The following is a 23701-nucleotide window of genomic DNA, read 5'->3' on the forward strand; positions in this document are numbered from 1 at the left end:
TTTATTCCCTTCCTGATATCAGGGAATGAATCCAGGACCTCATTTATGCTGGTCGAGGGCTCTGCTACAGAGCTATTTCCTTCAGCAGCATGCTTTGTTTTTGTCCTCTCTTCACTATAAACCTGGGTGAAAACAGTGAACAGTAGTCATGTCACAGCCTGAATGCTATCCTGTCTTCAAATGTCCTCCACCAAACAAATTTGTCTGTCACCTTTCAATTCAGCCTCACTCAGGTTCTCAGGACATGGGAAGAATTCAGCCAGATTATTTGCAAGAACATCATATGAATGGCCCTTAGTCTTCCTGTTCAGGGTCCTGGGTCTCCTATGAAATCTCATGAGCAAGGCTTTTCCGTGTTTCTCTTGGTATTCTCATCTTCAAAATTCTCACCAGAAGGGCCCATTAAGCTCTTCTTGCTGCACTCCAAAAGCTTTCGTAGTCCCAAACTGCAAACTCTTCCACATTCATCCATATGCTCAAATTTTATCATAACAATCTGACTTCTCAGTACCAGTTTTCTGTATGGAATACTTTTCTTGGTATTACAACAAAATGACTAATGAAAGCAATTTAAAAAGGATAGTAATTTTGGCTGACAGTTCAAAAGTATAGTTTATTATGGTGGGAGTAGAATAGCAGCCAGAGCAGGAGGTGGCTGGTCACATCGTGTCCATAGTTAAGAAAGAGAAAGTAACTAATGCTGGTATTCCATATACTTTCTCTGTTTTAACTCAGGCTAGGATCCAAACTGGCAGCATGCTGCTACCCTCAGCTAGGGTGGGTCTTCCTCCAATTAACATAATCTAGAAAAATCCCTCACAAACAGACCCAGAGGCTTTCTTTCTTATCAAAATGGCAATCACTATTAACCATCCTTCCAAATATAAAATCAGTATATCTTCTATCAGATCACAAATGAATAAAAACAAAAACACATATACAAATTAAGAGAAATACTCATAGTATCTATAGTCATCACTTCTGCAACTGGCCACGTGTTGATAATGGTATTTGTCTTCCACTACAAACTCTGTATTGCCTTCAGCAAACACCTTGGCCAGTCTTTTGCCCTCTGCAATGAATCAGGCATTTAGTCCTGCAGGGTCTGGGGAACTGGTAGTTTTGCTTAGATGGAGTTGTAGTTTTCAATTGTGACATTTTTCACAGGGCATGGAAATGTTGAGATGTCCTAAGAAATCCCCTGCATTGCAGACAAGTGCTTCCTTGCCTTTGTTGTAGAGCAGTGGCCTAATTTTTTTTTTTCTTGGTACATAGGATCAGCTGCTCCAGCCAGTGCTGTAACTCCTTTGTCAGAGACATGAAGAACTCTAAGTAGCAGGGCAGAAACTGTAGCTTCCAGTTCAATGGTCTCATTGGTGTGTTTCTTGCTAGGGGAACTCTTCTCTTTAGAAGTAAGAACTCTAGAGCAAAATAACATACTGTCAGGAGAACAGAAAGGAAAGAAAGAATGTGGTTTTAGAACACTGGGTATAGAATGATGAGTGGTATCATTTCTGCCCTCCTCCCCCAACTCCTGGACCCATCTCCTGACTGTGGGAGAAACAGTACCATATATTGGATACTAACTTAGAGCACATGGAGCATTCTAAAGAATCTTGCTCTGATGCTACATAGCACTGTCACCTGCTGATAATCTAGCTGAGTCTTCAAAGGGCTACTCTACTACAGTCAAGTCAGATGCCTTGAGAGATCAAGAATACTGAGTCTACTTGGCTCCTTAAGCTTCGTGGTGGTGATTTTCCAGTTATGTGAATTTTAGTTGTCTTCAGTAGAAAAGCAAGTATGAAATTTCTAGTTTAGGGTTTCTGTTAAGAAAACATCAAGCCAGAAGATAAGAAAGAAATAGTGTCCAAAACATTGCCAGTAGAGATATCTAGCATTAAAATTATAATAAACATGTTTGTAGGAATATCTATGCACACAGCCACATATAAATCAATCTATATCAATGGAAACTTATTACTGGCTAATCTCTAAGTTTTACTGAACAACTGTTTTTCATGTTAGTGTAGAAATTAATTTATAATGCTCATAGAATAATGGTGAGCTAATACCACTGCGTACTTGCTATGTTCATGGGCCTCCCAGCCATTTAATGTTCATGACAACTTTGAAGAATACACTTCATAGATCATGAAGCTTCCTCAGACATGTTATGAAATGTGAACATCTTATAGATTCAGAAATGGAAACAAAAAGACATTTTAAAATGTACCAGAATCATGAAAGTGGTAAACCATGGCTCCAGATTTAAACTGGGGGAATCTGACTGCAAGGCCTATGCTTATAAAAACCATACAAAGCATGGGATGCCATTACATGGATGCATGTAATTTATTAAATCAAGACCTCCTACTGGTGCATAATTACATTATCCACAGGGTATTTTTGCTATTATATAAAAATAACCTTAAAAATTCCTTGCTGTACATCTTTATGTACTTGTTTATTTATCTTCTTAGAGAATATCCCAGTGGAGAAAATTGCCATGTCACGGGCACCTGTATGTATATATGCATGTGTATACATGTATACATTCACATTTAAACATTTGATACATACTGTCAAAGTTCCCTGTAGAAGGTTGACTAATTTGGAATGCCACCCCAGCTTACAAAATGCCCTCTACATCCTTTCAGCATTGAGTCTTGTTGCTATTTTTTTCTCTGATAACTCTGAATATTGGAAAGTACTCTCCCTGTTTATATTTCTTTTCAAACTGTGCCAATGGCACTGTTACTGTCTGGTGAGCTATCTGGATTCTGTTGGCTGTGTTTCCTGTGTACAGTCCCAGAGCCTACTCCTCTTTTCCCTCCGCATCAGTTTTCCTCCAGGACAGTCAGATATGGGGTTGTGTGTCCATTCACAGAGCAAAGCAGATATCAGAGCTTAGTGGCTGTCTCTCTCCCGAGCCAGGTTTTCAGGGTCGGGCATGCTTACCTGAATCTGCTCATTCCCTCTCGTCTTTCTGATCAGCAAGTCTCCCATTCAAGAAGCTTCAAGGTCAGCGGCATTCTGGGATGTTTTCTCACCTGAACACTTAGAGTGTTCAGCCTTTTAAGCCTGTTAGATCATTTCAGATGAATCATAGTCCATAGAAGAGTCATAAAATGATTAAAAAAATAAAACTTCAAGATATACCTTCTCCCTCTTTCTTGCTTCCTTCCCTTCTTTCATTATCATTTCCTTTAAAATGTTTTAAAATGTATTTATTTTATGTGTATGGGCATTTTGCCTGAATATATGTATGTGCATCAGATGTGTGCCTACGGTTGTTGTAAGCAACCATGTGTGCTGGGAACTGAGCCCGGGTGCTCTGCAAGATCAGTGCTCTGAACCTCCAGCCTTCATCATTTCTTAAACACCATGAGAAGAAACAACAACTCTTCAAATCCCATCATCTCCCCTACTTCTCTTTTATCTTTCCCCCTTGTTATTTCTCTATAACAGCCACCCCCCCCCCCAGCACTTATACCTTGCCTGTCACAAACTCTTTTCTCTTTTCTTCAAATCTGCACTGTTAAAGTTCAATGGATAAACAGCAGGAGTTTCCTTGGAAAACAGAGGAGTGAAAACACCCCAGTGGAGATTGTGACAATTCTCCAAAAGTGAAAGGCAGTGCTATAACCACTCACATTATAACATTGTGTACCAGAAGCACAAGCACACAGCATTTGGAGTTCAGGTGCTTCTGACAAACCAATGGACAGATGTTTCTTCCTGGAGAGGTGAGGAGACTCAGAGAGGAGGCACCGGGAGATTTCTTGCCTTGAGGATGAAGTGAGATCAGTAGGATAAACCTTGGGCTAAGGCTGCCACTGAAGGGAACCACAAAGTATCAGGACCAAAATGTGTGGGGGATGAGACAATAGGTTTACAAAGTTTCCCAAGCCTGTTATATAGTATTCTATGTTCTTGCCACACTGGGAGATACTTAGGGAGGGCTGCAGAGGAAGAGGGAGACCATCTAGGTAGTTACACAATTTTCCTTGTTGCCGGATCACTCGGAAACTTTTTTTTTTTTTTTTTTTTTTTTTTTTGGTTTTTCGAGACAGGGTTTCTCTGTGTAGCTTTGGAACCTATCCTGGCACTCGCTCTGGAGACCAGACTGGCCTCGAACTCACAGAAATCCGCCTGCCTCTGCCTCCCGAGTGCTGGGATTAAAGGCATATGCCACCAACGCCTGGCCCACTCTGAAACTTTTATATGACAATATTAATTACTTAATCTAGGGAGAAGTGACCATAAAACGTGGCTTAAACTTGCTTTACATTTCTTGACCGCAGAATACTACATTTCTAGATCCTTTATGTTATATGATATAATCTGGTAAGTAGAGATATATTTGTGTTTTTACCTTTGTTTATAGTTGAGATGCTTTGTGCCTGCGGATATTTTATTTGGTAATGATGTACAGGGTGGTATGGAAGGGCCTGCAGAGTACAATACAAAGTGTTTATGTTTAAAATGTCCGAGAGCATCAAAAGTTCAATGTCTTTTAAATGTCCTTTAAAATGACTTAATAATGTTTGTTCAAATCATTTAAAGCACTAAGATGCAAGACAATATTGAAAATCCTATCAAGATAATATTGGACTTTAATGATATTAAATTAGTATGCACAAGGGATCCTCTTGCTATTCTGTGTATTTTTACCCTGTGTTTGCATGTGCATGCTAATGTAAGACAGGAGACACTCTGTCTTCACTCACTGCTGGCCCGTGTTTGTAGCTGGGATCCCTGTAATAAAAGACAGATTAGCAAGAAAAAGAAAAGCATACACATTTATTTAAATTTTACATGACACAGGAACGTTCAGAAATAAAGACCCAAGGAAACAGGGAAAACTGTGTATGACTGTACTCAGGTTTGATGAACAGAGGGCCACAAAACAGAAGTGTTATTAAATGAAAAGGAGTGAAGCCTCATGGTGACAGTGTGTGGGGTGGGCATGGGGGAAGGGAGTGAAGGGTGGGGGTAGGGTTGCCACTTTAGAACCTTCCTGGTGTCACTGTGGCTGGGGAAGAGCGTGTGCTTGCCCTTTGAGTGAAGGGAGCACAACTTTGAATGAAGGGGAAGTCAGAGAATTAGTTAATGTCCTGCCTCGGGAGAGAATGAAGAGTGAGACTAAATCTCCTGCTTCTTCTGTGTCTTCAAATGCCAAGGGACCACATTTTTAGGTTAGGATATGCAGGGCCTCATCACACCACATGCTCCTTTAGATGCAGCTTTTTTAGAAAAAGAAAAGTAGGTCGTGTGAAGCTGGGCACCATATTTTTGCATTCCAAGCCTTCTGAGCATGTAGTTAAACTTTCTTTCAAAACTATATAAAGAAAGATATGAATTTACTTAAATATTTCTATTTTTTAGCACCTGGGCTATCTTAAAATTTTCTGTTATAGCAGCATGATGAACATCTTTTGTATCTACATTTTATATTTACATCTCTGGGTTTTTTTTTTTTTTTCAGAATGAACACAAATGTACAATAACTTAATTGAAGAGTGAACGCTCCATTAAGATTCCTCTCACTTGTTGCCGGCTTGCTTTTGAGAAAAATCATTCCCATTCAAAGAATCATCAATAGTGCTTAAGACAGCTCCTAGTTACTGTCCGGTTGCTAGGAGGAGACACCATGACCAAGGCAACTTATAAGAAAAAGCATTTAGTTAGGGGCTTGCTTACAGCTTCAGAGGGGAGGGTTAGTCTAAGATGAGCATGGTGGGAAGCATGATGGCAGACAGACATGGCGCTGGAGCAGTAGCTAAGAGCTCGCATCTAATCAGCAAGTTGCAGACAGAGAGAAAGGGCTAACTGGGAATGGTATGGGCTTTTGAACCCTCCTCTGACAATGGTGTGGCCTCCTAGTCCTTCCTATACAGTTCCACCAACAGGGGACCATGTGGTCAAATGTATGAGCCTGTGGGAAACATTCTCATTTAAGCCACTACAGCAGCCAGACATAACAGCCCACTAAGGTTCTTTTGACTCTTAACTTTAATGTGCTCATTAAGCAAGTGATCCTCATTTTGTGCATAGTTCCTGTTTTAAAAATTAAGCGCAGCCCAACTTCCTTCCTATTGCTCTAGTCTAAGCATAGCCTGATCTAGCTAACTCAGACTTCTTGAGAATACTTTCAAACTTATTTGTACATGTATTAGCAGATCTATGTAAACACATTCCATTGCCCCCCTCGAAATCTTGCATATCTCAGTTAACAATAGTACTAGGTCTTATCCAAGATCAGCACATAAAGTGTATGCTCATGTATTTAACAGCTATTTGGCATTCTATTGTGTAAAATGCCCCACTCAGGGGAGTGAGTACACCACTATATTGTTGAGCATTTACGACGTGAACAAGGCTGTGTCCAGGATGCTAAAGCCTCAGACTTACCAGAATGGTGAGGCCTTCCCCAGGCCCAAGTACAAATGTTGACATCTGGTTGATCTTTAGCTAAAAAACAGTATGTACAAAAGTGCAGACCTCATCCTGGGTGACTGCAAGAGCACATCCTCCCTTAAGACTGCTCGCCTACCAAGACCCCCTACCAAGATTAGCTAACCCTGGTCCTAGTGTATATAGTAAATACTTTGAACCCACACCCCCACTGCTGCGGCTGTGTCTTCATCCAAGTGCACAGCCCACCGAATCTTAGCTTTTCATCACTTGTGCCAGTGTTTCTTAATTTGCCCTTGCTTCCAGTCAGGTCTCTAGAACCCAGTTAGGCAGACACAGCGGTCCCACAGTTTGCAAACCAATTGTCAATCCACAAGCAGGTGCTTGTCCATTCATGTAAGCAAGAATATAAATGCCGTATTTCCTGAAGTAGATTTATTACTACAAAAGGTGTATAAAGGAGCACTACTTTCCTTTCTTCCTTCCTTCCTTCCTTCCTTCCTTCCTTCCTTCCTTTCTTTCTTTCTTTCTTTCTTTCTTTCTTTCTTTCTTTCTTCTTTCTTTTTTGGTGTTTTGTTTTGTTTTTGAGACAAGGCTTCTCTGTGTAGCACTGGCTGTCCTGGAACTCACTCTGTAGATGACACTGGTCTCGAACTCAGAGATCTATCTGCTTCTGCCTCCCAAGAGCTGGTATTAAAGGTATGGGCACAAAAGGTTATGTAATCAGTAACTTTACTAGATATTGACACAACTTCGTTACTTCATATTCCAAACAGTCTCATGGGGGATAAGTTCCCCACACTCTCATCTGATAGTGCATTGATATATAACTAATAATTGCTTTTCTTGAGAGGTGAAAGGAAACTAAATTTGTAGCACTTGCTGACTTCCAAGTTTAAATGCTTTTATCACGGCTCTCTCAGGTAGTAATCTAAAGGTGTTGTGCGTGGAATTGGGAAAGACAGCCATAGCCATTGTTGTCCTTACCCACAGACTGTGTCAGCACACACTGTAATCTTCTAGAGCCTTAAGTACTATTTCCCCTTTTGTGAGGGGTTCATTCATTTATTATACAAACAATTTACAGTAAGACCACCACATTCTTATACAATTAAGGTAGTAAATGTATTCTTTGGTCTTTTAGGTTGTGTAGACGTAGTTGGGTCTTCTTTACTGTAGGAGGATTTCCACTCACAGGATTTTCTCCTGTGCTCTTGTAGTTTTACGTTTTACCCACAAGATCTTTGCAACTTGTTTTCTCTGTGTTGGATTTGGGGAAAGTAAACTGTCAAAGAAATCAAGGTGGCTGTGCGACCAGTGGTTCTCAAGTCTTCTAGATACTCATGGAAATTTTTGTCCACTGGCTTTATAGATTGAAATTGATGGGTTCGAATCTATTTCACTGCCAAGCAGAGTTTGGTTGTTGGGTTTTGTTTTGTTGCTTTTGTTTTTATTTGTTTTGTCTTTAGAAATCTATAATCAAGTACATACCCAGATGAATTATTTTTTTCATATTTCAAACCATTTATGTTCACATAGCCAAAGAAATACTCCTTACCTTTAATCCTGGGTGTCTTATATATGACCACTCAGTAGTTGGTGTTCATACAGTATGCCTTTTATTGGTGTTAGTGTTTATATGGTATACATTGTTCTTTTACTTTGAGCCTACATCTTTCTTTACATGTAAAGTGTATTTCTTGTAAGCTGTTATACAATCTGTTACTGTTTCATATTTTATAATCATTTAATTATTGAAACCGAACACTGTGTGGTTGGGTTTATAACCAAAGTGCTTCTATTTGTCACATTTCTTTTTTCTTTCTTCATCTTCCCTGCCTTTTGAATTAATTTGATTGTTTTTACTATTTAATTTCATTTTTATTACTGATTTATTGGTAAGATTTCTTCTTAAAATTTGTCCTTAGTGTTGCCTCGACACTTTACATATATTACTACATTTCATCACAATCTACTCTGGTTTAATATCATAGAAATTTAAATACGATTTAAGAAGCAAACAGGGATGGAGATGGCTCAATGGTTAAGAGTGCCTACTGCTCTTTCACAAGACCTAGGCTTGGTTCCCAGCATCCACATAGGGCAACTATAACTGTAGCTCCAGCTCCAGAGAGATCTGATGCCCTCTTCTGGCCTCCATGTTTAACTGCGTGCATGTGCGCAGGCCCCTGCCATATATGTGTGTGTGTGTGTATATATATATGTGTATATATGTTTATATGTGTATCTATATCTATCTATCTATATCTATCTATGTATCTATGTATCTATGTATCTATGTATCTATCTATCTATCTATCTATCTATCTATCTTTATCTATCTCTATATATTTATATATGGTTAAAAAAAAGCCCTAAAAGCAATAAAGCATTTTGCAATTTTTTCCACTTCCCTCCTTTGTGCTACACATCTTAAATATTTTATTACTATCCATATTGTAATCATGCAGAAAACTGTTACTGTTTTTGTTTTAAAGTCAACTATATTTTCAAGGCAAAAAAATTGAGAGCATTTATTTTATTTTGATCACGCAGTTACCATTTCCAGCTCACTTTATTATTGCATGTGTGTGTTTGTAAGTGCTTTCAAATGCCATCAGAAGCGTTTCACTTTGCGTGAAGGACTTGAGTACTGTTCACCAGCGCAGAGCCAGCAACACTGACATTTATTACCTTGGTTATCTAAAACTGTTTTGTCATCACATTTTGATGCTGTTTGCATTATGTTCAGAGCATTACAGTGACAACTCTCCTTTCTGTACACACACACTTTAGAGAGGTCATTCAAGTGTGTCCTCACAAAATCTATCCTGTGGCCATCTTCATTTTTTGTGCACAATATGCATTTTTATTCTGGATGCTTTTTTATCTTCATATATTTGGCCGAGAATGTTCTTCCTTATTTCACATAGATCCAAGCTCCCAATGGTCTTACTTTCCTTCCCTTTCTCTGAAGCCTTATATTTTTAAATACTTCTTATAAGGGATGTCTTCCAATAAATATCCCCCCAACTTTTATTTGTCTGAAGTGGTCTTTATTTTCTGTTCACTTTGGTCGTGGTCTGAATGTTTGTCCTTCACTCTCCCAAGTTATATATTGAACTCCTGACCCCAATATGGTTGTACTTGGAAGCAGTGACTTCAGTAGTTAACTAGGTACTCAAGGTGGAGACCTCATAAATTTAATTCCTCACTTTATAGGAAGAGTCCAGGCAGCTAACTGGCCCCATTTCTACCACACAAGGCTCCTGTCAGCAGCAAACTGGAAGAAAGCCCTCCCTAGAAGTCAACAATGCAGAATACTGGTATTACTCTTTCTGTATCAAGAACCTTGAAAAATAGACTTGTCTTGATTGTGTTAACCAGTCTCTGGCAATTTGTTATAGTGGCCAAACTGACTAGAGTAATTTAGAAAAAGAATATTTCAAGAAAACAAAAGTCTCACAATTACTGCGAAATGTATGTTTTCTTTTCCCTCACAAACTTTAATATTTCAAATACTCCACTCTCTTCTTGCTTGCCTGCTTCCTGGGAAGTCAGATGCAATTGTTATTTTTGTTTTTTTTTTAATAGGTAAGATATTTTTATTCTCTTGTTTCTTTCTAGAGATTCATCTTTTGTTGTCTGTAGTTTGAGTATGGTATACCTGAGCATCATTTATTTATTTTCCCCTTCTTTTTATTTATTTGCATTTATTCTGCTTGGCATCCATGGAGCTTCTGTGGTTTTGTATCTGACATTAACCTGAGAACATTCTCAGTCATAACTGCTTCAACTATTTCAACGATGACTTTGCTCTTTCTTCTCTTACTCCTATTATATACATGTGACTGCTCTTGACGTGGAATCACGATCCTTGGATATTCTGTCTGAAGTTTTTAGGATCCTTGTGTCCTGGAAGTTTCTAGTGTTATTTCCTAAAACCCAGACACCCTTTCATCAACTCTCTCCAGTATACTAACGAGCCCACCACACACATTCTTCATCTCAATTGCAGCATTTTTAATTCTTTCTTAGAATTTCCACTTCCCTGCTTTACACCAACCATATGTTCCATGTTGCTGATTTCTTCCATCAGAACTCTGAGTGCATTAATCACAATTATTTTAGATTCCCCAGTCTGATAATCCAAGCATCCTTGTACATCTAACTTTTGGTTCTCTCTCTCTCTCTCTCTCTCTCTCTCTCTCTCTCTCTCTCTCTCTCTCTCTTCAAATTGCCTTTTTGTTTTTACTTTTATTGTGCTTTATACGCTGTTACTGCAAGCCAGATATGCTGTGCCAGGCAAAAGAAACTCAGGCAAGCATGCCTCAGTCACGTTGACAAGCTGTGAGAAGAAGAGCCCTATACTTCATGGCTTCTCAGAGCTCAGTGCCTCTGGCTTTGCATCTCACAAGGGCTTTTGAGGTGTTTTTCTCTCAGGCGGGAGAGCATGGCTGATATAGGCCACGGCTGGTATTTCCCTGTCCTAGGTGACTTAGTCTCTGATAAAATCACAACAGGTTAGATTCTTCCCAAACGGTTTCTCCCAAGGGCAGACATTTTTAGTAAGAACAGGATTCGTCTTCTTTGCCGGAAGCATGTGGGGATTTTTCTGGTCTATTCACTGTGAAAACCAAGTAAGTTTCCCAAAGATAAAACTCAGGAAAGCAAATCTGTGGCTCACTCTTTGGGGTGACTGGTTTTATAACTGATGGTCCCTGAAGTCATTCAACCTTCAGGTTCGTCAACCCTGAGCTTCGGCCATTTGTCTACATGCAGTGCAGCTTCTTTCCCCCAGGGCTGGGTCCTACAGAGGTGTCTGCTGGTTGGTTTCTGCGTTGGGAATGGCAACTCGCTGTATCTACCTACCTCTAATTTGTTTTGTCTTTGCCCTTACATCCGTGGCAGATCTAAGAACCATTGGGTTTTTTGTTTTGTTTGTTTTGTTTGTTTTAATTTGACTCTCTTCCATCTTTTTTCTTTTAAAAGATTTTTTTTTTTAGAATTTCATATGTGGATATGAATTTATGTAATTTCCCTCTTCCTCAAATTCATTCTCTCTCTCTCTCTCTCTGTGTGTGTGTGTGTGTGTGTGTGTGTGTGTGTGTGTGTGTAGCCTGCTGAGTTCATTTGATGTCACTTGTGTGTATGCATTTAGGACTGACCCCTTGGGATTAGGTAACCTATCAGAAGCTCATCCCTGGAGAATACTGATTCACTTTCTCTCTCAGCAGCCATTAACTGCCTGCTTAGTGGGACTTGGTGAGATCTCTCCAATCCATGTTGGCTTGTCATTTGGCATCACCACATTTCAGGTCTTGTTTAGGTGACCATATTGTTGAGACTTCATGGGTGCAGCTTTTCTGTTATATATAGAAGACACTATCTCGCATAAGATGTCCTGGTCCTCTGGCTCTCATAGTCTTTCCTTTCTGTTTGTGGTTAGAATGAAGTGACAGCCACCAAACTACTTGCTCACTGAACACAACAGAGAGTGACCGTGCTGTCAATGATGGTCCTCTGTCATCACCAGTTCAGCAACCAGATCATGACGTGCTTTGATTTTTTTTTAATGTTTCTCATATTTGGAATTCATTGAGATTCTCAGATCTGTGGGTTTAAGGTTTTTTTTGTCAAATTAGACAAATTTTTGGCTGATGTTTCCCATAATAAACTTTTTGCTCCAACTCACTGTCCTGAGATCCCAGTTACACATATGCTTGACTATTTAATGTTGTCCCACAACTTATGGGTGAACTGCTCATTTTTCAAGTGTGTTATCTCTTTCACGCTAGGTTGCCTGTGGACCTGTAACTTCAGGTTGGCTTGCCTTCTCATTCTCAGTATATAATCCTCTCCTGTGCTTGCTCTGCAGCTCTCATTACAGCCACTGTATTCTCGTGACTTAAAACCCATTCAGTCATTCTTTCATTTCCTTCTTCATTATGTTAATAATTCTATTTACTTCAACAAACACAAAAGATTGAGAACAGCGGTTTAGCATCCTTTTCTGATAATTCCATCATCTTTTTCATTTCTAGATGACCTTTTAAAACAGAGCTTTAGCAAGAATCAAAAAACATGATTGTCAAAAGGATCAAATTAGTGAGAGAAAGGCTTAAGTACCTGCCAGAAAATACTTAATGCTACTTAAAAGAATACAGCAAACCAACTACTCAACAATGTTAAATTTGCAATGCCTGAACATCAATAAGATTATTATATATCCCCCTCCAAAAAAACTCCAGGAGAACACAACTGCTAATGAGAGGAAGGATGTATCAACCTTGCCCCATTTCTAGTGCTTTGACTTTCGCAGATCTTAATGGTTTCAACAATGTCTTTTCAATGTGGACATGGACAGTAGGTAAATAATCCCTGTTTATGTGAGCTAAGGGAATTGTTTATCTTAGGGTTTCCCTACAATTATTTTACCTTAGAAGTAAGTAGTTCTTGCCCAAATAAGTGGCGCTCTTTTTTGCTTCTCTTTTTAGTGTGTCTGTTTCTCTTTCATTTCCTAATGAGCAGAGAATACAAACATTGGTGTATGCTTTTAATCCCAACACTCTGGAGGCAGAGGTAGGGGATCTCTATGAGTTCAAGGCCAGCCTGGTCTACAGAGCGAGTGCCAGGATAAGCTCCAAAGCTACACAGAGAAACCCTGTTTCAAAAAACCAAAAAAAAAAAAAAAAAAAAAAAGGACCAAAGAGCTCTCACACATGCTACCCTAGTAGATGGCCCTTCACAGAAAGGACCAAGAGGCTCTGCTGACTGAGGATCTGAGGATGAGTATACTTGGGTCTCAACTTGTCACATCACCAAGACTAGATTGACTAAAGGTTATTTTTGACACATATTCTCTAAAATATGTGCATGCTGAGAATTTTGTTGCCTCCCAAACTCATGTTAAAATGTAATCCCCAGGGATGTGGGATGTCCTGGATGATAGATAATACAGGTCACAAGGGCTCTAGCCTCGTGAATAGACTAAATCCATTATAAAACAGTTCTAGGAGGGGACTGCTCTCTTATACTCTTGCCCCTCTGCCTTCTCCCATGTGTGACCCAGCAAGAAGGTGAGGACCTAGATTTAATCCCCAACACTATGTAAAAGTCTAGCTATGGCTGCACATGCTTGCATCTCTGCACTGTGGGGACAGAGACAAGAGGGTTGCTGGGCTCTGTGGCCAACATGTCTAGCCAAAGCATGAACCCCAAGCTCAAGGAAAGGCCCTGTCTCAAGGGACTGATCAGAGAGTGACAGGGTCAGCATCTGCTTGTGGCTGCCACCTCAATACTCACAGGTGTACACCTCCCACCTCATCTAGGGCACATACATCAGATATGCCCTCCACACACATCCACACATCCACAGAGACAGGGAGACAGACAGAGACAGAGAGATTCTTGCCAAAGGCATCTACCTTGGTTTTCAACTTCATCGTCTTCAGAGCTTTGAGTCAATAAATGTATGTTTATTATAAATTACCCGTCTCAGAAATTCTGTCATAGCACACAGAAATATAACTTATTCTTAGAAATTCCCATTCAGGATCATACCTAAATTATTTTATACCCACTAAAATGCGTGTTCTTTAGCTCCTTGCTTTACATAAAGCCAGGAATCTGAGGTGAAGGAATCTGGAACCTGAGCACGAGAAATGGTCCAGCTTTACTAAGGTTAAGTAGACTCACCTGTAGAGTATCTCCTTTTGTGAGCTGAGTTTGGCCTTTAACCTATGCAATCTAACTGAGTCAACTTCTACACCTGATGCCTTTGAAACATTTTAGGGAGAACAAAATGTCACTGCCCACTCTTCCCTTCCTATCACAATGGTCAGGCACGTTCAGAGAATCTGGATTAGTAAAACACTCCTGACTGTATCTCCAAATAGCCTGAGTTATCCCAAACTTCTTATAGCAGCCTAACCCCTGCCCTTCTCTGACTTGTGACAAATTCTGGCAAGAGTGTAGTAGGATTTTGGAAGGACAAAAAAAAGACCTCAGCAACAATTCTGAAAACTATTTACCCCCAGCCAATGGCACTGAGCCAACTTACCCAGTCCTGATCTTTTTTTTTTTTTCTACTGAAGAGAAAGAAATTGGGAAAATGGTATTTTTTAAGATGAAATAGTGGAATGAAAATAGATTATACATAATCACTTTAAGTGTTGGTATCAGCAGAACTGGAAAATATCCTCTGGCTAAATCCCATGGTGGAAATCCACTAATTTTGAAAGGATTAAAGCAACTGTGTAATTTGGGATGGGCAGATAAAGGAAGCAACCATTCTGATAGTTAAACTACTCCAGGGAAAGAAGCTGAATTTTCAAGTCTTTGGCAATAATTGCAAGCAGAACTCAGTGTTTTAAAAGCTACACTACTGGGACTGTTTCTAAAGATAAAATTTACATTGCTATAATCTCCGCATGCCAGCAATGTTAACATTTTATTCAGATACATGGTTTATCACCATTTGGAAGCTGTTACACAGTCACCTCCCCATTTACCTTATCAAAAAAGAACCCAGGCCCGATTGGACCCAGTTGATACAATAATCCCCGTAAAATATTTTTCTGACTTCCATCACAGTGGCAAAACCCTGAGAATGATATTAATGTACTTAGCAGAGGACAGTGGCCAGGGAGGTCATCTTTCCAACTATGAGAAGTAGCCAACTTTCTCATCCTATTTCTGTGACTTTCCACCAGGTCAGCACTAACTGAAGAAACATGGAGCTAGCAGGAGGCACAGGCAGGGAGAAGGCAGGGAGAAGGCAGGGAGAATTTTTTTTAAAGCACATCACTGAACATATTGTCAAGATTCTTCCCTCTGCAACTGACAGACCCTCAAAAATGCAGAGAAACCGGTTGTTGTGGGGGCGTACCTGTCAATTCAAACACTCAGGAGGCTGGGGTGAGAAGAGTTTGAGTTCAAGGCCAGCCTAAGCTTTACACCCTACCTTTTCACTGCCTCAAGTCCTGCCCCCCAAAAGGCTGGGATGAGAATCTGGGACAAAAATTTAGTTCATTTTATTCTAGTGTCTTCAGTGCCTGGACCACTACAGGATACAGAGCAGAGTCCAGCATGTACCTGGTGCATCCATCATCAGCAGTCACATCTTCTCCCTTCCCTGAAGAGGCAGAGGTCATGAAAACTGGACCAAAGGATGCCCAGTCCACTTCTTCCCAAAGACACTATCTGTCTCAGCTGCCTACAGTCCACGTTTATAACCAAACCATGGGCCTTCAATGCTTCATTTGATCAGGCATGCTTGCCCTCTCCGCTTCATTTTTATTTCTCTTTATTCCTTCCATGGTTTGGCTGTCCAGAGTAAATATAGATGTGAGAGTGAACCACGCTTGTTCATTTCACAGAAGATTTTCATGACTGGTCTATTGAGGGTTTTCTATTGTTTTATTTATGTATCTTACCTTTTCTCATGGATGGACTCTGATTTGCGGCAAGCTAAGACTGTCATTGACAATGATGGTAAAAGATGATTCTGGAACAAAAGCCACACAGTTTTCATTTGTGGGGAACAGTCATGCCATAGCACATGGACAGAAATCAGTGGATAACTCTGGGGTGGGGGGGGAGTTGGCTTCTCCCCTTCCACCAAGTGGGTCTGGAGGGTTGAATTCAGATCATCAGCCTTGATGTCAGGTTCCTTTACCCATTAAGCCATATCTCTGACCATCCCCATCTCTCTCTCTCTCTCTCTCTCTCTCTCTCTCTCTCTCTCTCTCTCTCTGTGTGTGTGTGTGTGTGTGTGTGTGTGTGTGTGCTATATGTCAGAAGACAACTTGTGGGAGTTGGCCCTCTCCTTCTACCATGTGGACCCTTGAGATCAAACTTATACCATCAGATTTGGTGCAGGTGCCTTTACCAGCTGAGCCCTGTATTATTCTTTTTTAAACAAATCCGTTAGAATAAAGGCACCTAAAGTGATAATAGGGATCAAGATCTGGAGAAAGACTAAAGAGATATGAACTGAGTCCTCGGTTGTGGCTAGAAAAAAATGTTCCCCACAGGCTCATGTGATTAAGAACTTGAGATGCTGTGCAGCCTTTAACACAGGTGAGAACTAGATGGAGGAAGAGGGTCACTGGGAGTGGTCCTGATGATTCCCAACTCCTTCCACACTATGTCCTGCTTCCTGGTCTGCCAAGATGTGTAGAAGCTCCACCACATGATACCCCTGTCATGAACTCCTCCATCCCGTTCCGGTTGCGATGGACTGACACTGTGAGCCAAAATAAATATTTCATCCTTGAAATTGCTTCCATTGGGCATTTCTCACAGCTACTTCAAGAATAACCTACTTACCTCCTGCTGCTTTTCTTCTGGAAGTGGCAAAAGTCCAAAAGCCCAAGAATTGGGCTGTGTGAGCAGAGACAGAAGCAGCAGGCATCTCTGGGCAGTCTCACAAGGTTAGGGTCCTGTGAGGTCCAGCATACCTCCAACTTTTAAGACTTTTTCTAAATACGGAGGCTGCATTGATGGGAAGCCCAAAAATTTCATGATAGGGACTTTGAAAAGTAGAAAAGAAGTGGAGGCAATCTCACAGTGTTGAGGAAACAATTTGAACAATTAGGTAGTTATCAAGGTGGGGTACTGAAAGACCACAGAGACTCTCAATGGGAAGACTTACAAGTGACACTCACCAAAGGAGTGTGGATTGACTAGAGGGCAAAAGAGACTGGTACATAGCAAAAGTAATCATTTTCTTACTTCAGCCCCCGATTGGATACAGTGGTCAGTTCCCTTGCTGTATGCCTAGTTAAGACAAGGGCAAGAGCTAAGCAAGTGCAGTGAAAGACACTAATTTCAAATTCACAGTGGGTGGCATATGGGATAAAAAAAATTGAGCTAGGAAGCAGGCAAGTGGCAGATAATCAAGAGATAAAGCCATGAATAGAAGCAGACTGAGAAATGAGCCAGACACTGAAGTCTGCAAATAAGGACTTCAAAGCAAGTAATATTAATGTGAAAACAAGGTAGAAAAAATAATAAGCAAATAGATAAACTGAACACTGTTATAGATCATTTCACTCTGTCTTTCTAGGACTTAGAAGTGGACTTTTGTGACCAGAGAGATGACATGGCTGAGAGTACTTTCTGCTCTTCTAGAGGACCCTAGTTCATTTCCAAGCATCCATGTTGGGTGGTGACAATGGCCTGTTACTCAGGCTCTGGAGAATCTGATACCTTTTCTGACCTCTGTGGGAACCTGCATGTATATGATACATGTAGCATATATGTACACATAAATACAAATTAAGTGAATGAAGTTTGCAGATAAATGTAGTTCTCATCAAGGGAATGCCTCTATTCACAATGCCTCCGTCAAAATGCAGAGTTGTGGAGCCCAGTCTCAAATGAAACATCTACAACACAGCTCCTGCACCAAAGCCTCAGGGATTATATTGGAAGAGGAGGCAGGAAGATTGTAAGAGCCAGAGGAACAGGAAGCTTCTAGAAATATCAGAGAAACTGTATCTGTGAAATCTTCTTAACATGACTGCCAAACCATGACTTGAACAAGGATGACACCAACAGACACTCTAACATGTATGGAAAAAGCCCATGAAGTCTCAATCCTACACAAAGAACTATAGGGAACTAAGGAATGCTCACAGCAGGCAAATAGTCTTCCCAGGGAAGAGCATACCAAATGGTTCTCCACTATCAAGTGGTCAGCCTTGAAAACATATACATACAGGTAACACTACACAGACTGAGCAGTTTTTATTTGTGTGTGTATATGTATGCATATACATATATAAAATACACACACATATGTATGTAATAACAATTAATGAAAAAGAGGCCATGAATTTGAAAGAGAGCAATGAGTGGATACATGGGAGGGTTTGGAGAGAGGAAAGGAGAAGGGGAATTATGTAATTATATTATCATGTCAAAATAAAATAAATTTTCAAAAGAAGTGGGCTTTCCACGAGGTGGTGATATACACTGTTGCTCCCAGCACTCGGAAGGCAGAGGCAGGTGGATCTCTGAGTTTGAAGAAAGCCTCGTCTACAGAGTGAGTTCCAGGATAGCCAGAGCTACATAGAGAAACCCTGTCTTGAGAAACAAACAAACAAACAAAAAGAAGTGGACTTTAAATCAACTGGTCCTTTTTAAACTACTAAACTATAAATCCAGGAAAAAATGCAAAGCCAAAGTAAACAGCCTAATTGTACTGGTGATGGAAAAATGCATGCTGGTTATAGAAAGAAGTCACAATTTGAATAGAGAGTGAGTATCTCGTTTCAAATTTTTATGTTCCTCTCTCCTAAGGGCAGCATTAGGCACACTGGTAACAGTGCCATGCCACCAAAAATGCCACAGAAAAGTCCCTTAGTTTATTGGCTGGAAGAAACAGAAAAAAGATCAGGGTTCCATGCAAAAGTGGAACCCTGAAAAACATAGGCTCAGAGAACCCCTAGTTCTGTGTATGAATATAGCACAGGTCTATGGTTGATAAATGAATTGTGGGTGCTTGGAAGAAACTGAAAGCACATAACTAAAACTTAAATAATATAGTTAAAATTGTCAGTTACACAATTTGATCCAATGTCTAATGAGTACGGCCCAAAATATTGTAGCTCTTGAGGTTAGAAAGGGCTTGAACTCATGTACAAGTGGGATGCAGGATGATTACAAGGGCTAGGCCATTACTATGAGTCTGCTGTGGCCAATTCTTGGTGTTTACTGGTGTCAACTGGAGAGAGGGTTTGGGGCTCTAGTTTAGTCGTGTGTTGATTCACCTATTATTTATCAAGCCTACATTGCTTTATGACAACCTAGCCTTCTCAGCTTTCCATAATGCTACTTTCTTAGAATAATTGTGTATATTAATAATCTGCAACACAGACATAGCCTGGGGTCCTAGAGAAAATTATCTTCATTTTAGTTGCAAGACTATGGGAGAGATACATTTCCCCAAGTCTTGGGACAGATACTGTGATTTAGTGCCGCCTTAGCCCCAATACCTAGCATAGTGGTTGGCCAAGTCTAAAAGAGGGCTTAGTAAGTGTTTGTTGAACTTATCTTTGGAGAAAAATTTAATAGCTTCACCCCAACTCTACAAGAGCATATTTTTACTGCTAAAGCTGTGACAGGTAGAGCCTACAATTCCTTGCTAGGAGTCAGTCCCTCAGGCTAAGAATCTTGATGGATAGTGGCTGTGTGGTTATGGGTTTTTCATACACTTCACACGTGTAAATGATAAGAATTTTAATGGCTTGTATAAAAGTCAAATTCCTGTTGGAATCAATGATGACTGTGGTCCTGGCTGAAGGCCATTTTCCATTTCTAACAAATGGACATATGATCATTGGATTTAATTATCAACTTTATAAAGCCCAGAATCAGCTGGGAAAGAATTTCCATGAAAGGTTGTCTAGATCAGGTTGGCCTGTGTGTGTGTGTGTGTGTGTGTGTGTGTGTGTGTGTGTGTGTGTGTGTGTGTGGAGGGGGGGTCGTCTTGACTGCCTTGAGTGATGTGAGAAGACCCAACCTGAAATTGGGATGCTCCACTCCCTGGTTTGGGGCCCTGAGCGGTATAAGAATAGAAAAAGCTAGCTGAACACTCAGCATGAGTGCATTAATTTCTTTAAGCTCCCGAGGATTTGGTATGACTACCTGCTTTAAACTCCTGCTGTGTGATTCCTCTGCAACGATGGACTATAACAAGGAACTGTAAGCTAAAAGAACCCTTTCTCCCCTAAGTTACTTTGTGATGGGGTAATTTATCAAAGCAACAGAAATGAAACCAGACAGACAGAATTATATATGAATCAAAGTTCTGAGTACTTGCAGGCTGTTCCCACTGTATTAACCACTGCCTCCTGCATGTACAGCTGCCAATATAGCATGCAAAATCACCTTCAATTGCAAGCCAAATTTTAGTCTTCCACTGCTGTAGGTAGTTAGTAACAGAGAATGTTCCATAAGGCCTATTGGGTGTTGCAGGCTCCTGTCTCTTAATGCTTCTTGGCTTGCTCACCGCTACAAACACAAACAACAGAAAGTACCCGTTGTGGTTGGTTCAGGTCATTTGCTCACCTCATGTCCCCACATTCAAAATCTACCAGAGCCCAATAAAGAGCCAACGTCAATGCTTCAACCAGGCTGGCCTCGAACTCACAGAGATCTGCCTGCCTCTGCCTCCTGAGTGCTGGGATTAAAGGCATGCACCACCACTACCTGGCAGAAAGGAATTCTTACTCTTAACAAACACATGAAGTGTGCCTTTTCCAAAACTGATTCTTTCTTTGGGTTACTTGATGCTGTTGCAAAATTCTTTCTTTGCTTCGGTCACCTGAAGTTCTCAAGTCAGGTATATAGTAAATGGACACAGCAGTTGCCCCAATGAGAGATTTCTCACTTTCAGAATTTAGTCAAACTCTGGAGCACACGACTATTTTGTAGTGAAAGGGGCCTTAATTCAGCAACGTGTCAAGTACATGCTTGACTCTGGGCCAGAGCCTCTCCTCCTTCCCTGAGGCGTAAGCTCCTTATGTATCCATGGGTATAGTTTTCTCCCGTGGATGCACATCTTTATAATTCTTTAAGCTTGTAGCCAGTAAGTGGAGAGTTTGAAACCCTGCCATAGGGCTGGAGGGATGCCTCAGCAGCTAATGGCACTTGCTAAGCTAGATGATCTGAGCACAAGTGTGAATGCACGTGCACATACACACAGACAAATCAATGAGATAATTTGTTTAATTCCTCTATAGCTTACTGCTTATTTCAGTAAGTATTAAGTTTTCTGTATAGCATTTATGTGAAAATTAAAGTTAGCGAGTAGAACACTAGGGTAAATAATATGTTGCAGCAGTGATATTGGTAGAGGCGGCTCTCAGTATGTACTACAGGCCGTAGCGAACATTTGTGTTATGTGTGTATCACAGTCTTCTTGGTTCAATCTAAATATTTCTGAAAATGCATTCTGACTGATGAGCTATGTTAAAAAAAGTCTTAGCATGGCCATGTTGAGGAGGTGTGCCACCAGGGGTGGGCTTTGAAGTTTCAGAAGTCAATGCCATTCAAAAGCCCAGTTCGTCTTTTTTTTTTTTTTTTCTGTCTCTTACAGTAGGATAAGAATGCAAGCTCTTGACTACTGCTCCAATGTCATGCTCCCTGAAATGAAGGTCATGAACCCAACCTGTGAAAGTCTATGAAACCGTAAGTCCCCATGAAACAATTTATTCTATAAGTTACCTTGGTCATAGTGTTTTGTCTTGGAAATAGAAAAGTCACCAAGACACCTGCTAACCTGAAGCAACATTATCAAGGACTCCACAACCACCACAGCTGACTGGATGCCAGAGTGGGCAACAGCAAGCAAAAACTAAAAGAGGACTCAAGAAGACAAGACCAGAAATACCTCAAACAGCCTAACTACAGATTCCAGACCCAAGTGAAAACAAAAAACAAAAAAACAAGACCAACCAAGATAATATGCCTCCTCCAGAAGCCAGAAATCATATTGCAATAGGCCTTGAGATACGCAGTTTAGCTGAAGCATAAGACAAAGACTTCAAAATGGTGATTATGAATATGCTCAAGGACCACCAGGAAGATGTGAATAAATGCCTTAAAGAAGACTATTCAACACAAACAGTTGAATGAAATAATGAAAACATTTCAAGACATGAACGTATAATTTAACAAAGAAATAGAATCAAACACACACACACATACACACACACACACACACACACACACACACACTGATATAAAACTGGAAATGAAAAGCTTTGGGTATTAAACAAAAAACCTCAGAGGTCAGTCTCACCAACAGATTAAAAGATATGGAAGAAAATCTTCAAGTCTTGAAGACAAGTTAGAAGAAATGGGTTGCTCAGTAAAAGAAAATGTTAAATCTAAAATAAATTCAAGCACAAAACATACAGGAAATCTGCGTCATTGTGAGAAAACCAAATGTAGGAATAATAGGGATAGAGGAAGGAGAAGAAAACTAGTTCAATGGTAGAGAAAATATTTTAAACAAAATTAGAGAAGAAAATTTTCCCACTCTAAAGAAAAAGATGTCTATCAAAGTACAAGAAGCATATGGATCACCAAATAGATTGGACCAGAAAAAACCCACTCATGACACATAATAATCAAAATACTGAATGTACAGAACAAAGAAAGGATATGAAAAGCTGGAAGGGAAAAAGATAAAGTCACATACAAAGGCAGACCCATTAGAGTAACACCTAGATTTTCAATGGAGATTCTGAAGGCCAGAAAGACATGGATGGATGTTCTACAAACTTAGAGATCACAGATGTCAGGCCAGACTACTATACCCAGCAAAACTATCAATTGCAATGGACAGAGAAAGAAAAGCATCCCATGGCAAAACTAAATTTAAGCAATTTCTACTTACCAGTCCAGCTCTTATAAAAGATATGCAAAGAAAAGCTTCAGTCTGAAAAGGTGAACTGAACCCAAGAGGACCCAAGGCACCAATAAAATAAGAACAGTAAATCAGGAGGAGGGACCCACATCACCACAACAAAATAACAGGAGTTAATGAACACTATTCATTAACAACTCTCAATGTTAATGGGCTCAATTCTTTTTTTTGGCATTTTTTTATTTTTGCAAAATGATAATTTCACATGTCAATCCCTTCTCCCTCTCCCCCCAACTCTCCACCAGCCCCCTCCCCCTCTGCTCCTCATAGAAGGTAGGGCCCTCCACAGGGCTCCCAAAATTCCACAACATCATCCTGGGCTGGGCCTAGGCCCTCCCCCATGTGTCCAGGCAAGAGAGTATCCCTTCACATAGGATGGGCTCTCAAAGTCCCTTCTTATACCAGGGAAAAATACTAATCCACTACCAGAGGCCCCATAGGGTGCCGAGGCCTCCTCGTTGACATCCACTTTCAGGGGTCTGGATCAATCCAGTGATGGCCTCCCAGACAGCAGACTGGGGGCCATGTGTTCCCCCTTGTTCAGGTCAGCTGTTTCTGTGGGGTTCACCAGCCTGGTCCTGACCCCCTTGAACTTCATTTCTCTCTCTCTGCAACTGGATTTCAGAGTTCAGTTCAGTGTATAGCTGTGGGTGTCTGCCTCTGCTTCCATCAGCTACTGGAAGAGGGCTCTAGGATTGCATATAAAGTAGTGATCAGTCTAATTACAGGAGAAGGGCATTTAGGGTAGCCTCTCCACCATTGCCTAGATTGGTGTCATCCTTGTAGATCTCTGGAAATCTCCCTAGTGCCAGATCTCTCCTCGGACCCATAATGGCT

Source organism: Cricetulus griseus, chromosome 2 (genome assembly GCF_003668045.3).
Source record: "Cricetulus griseus strain 17A/GY chromosome 2, alternate assembly CriGri-PICRH-1.0, whole genome shotgun sequence".
Classification (NCBI taxonomy): Eukaryota; Metazoa; Chordata; class Mammalia; order Rodentia; family Cricetidae; genus Cricetulus; species Cricetulus griseus.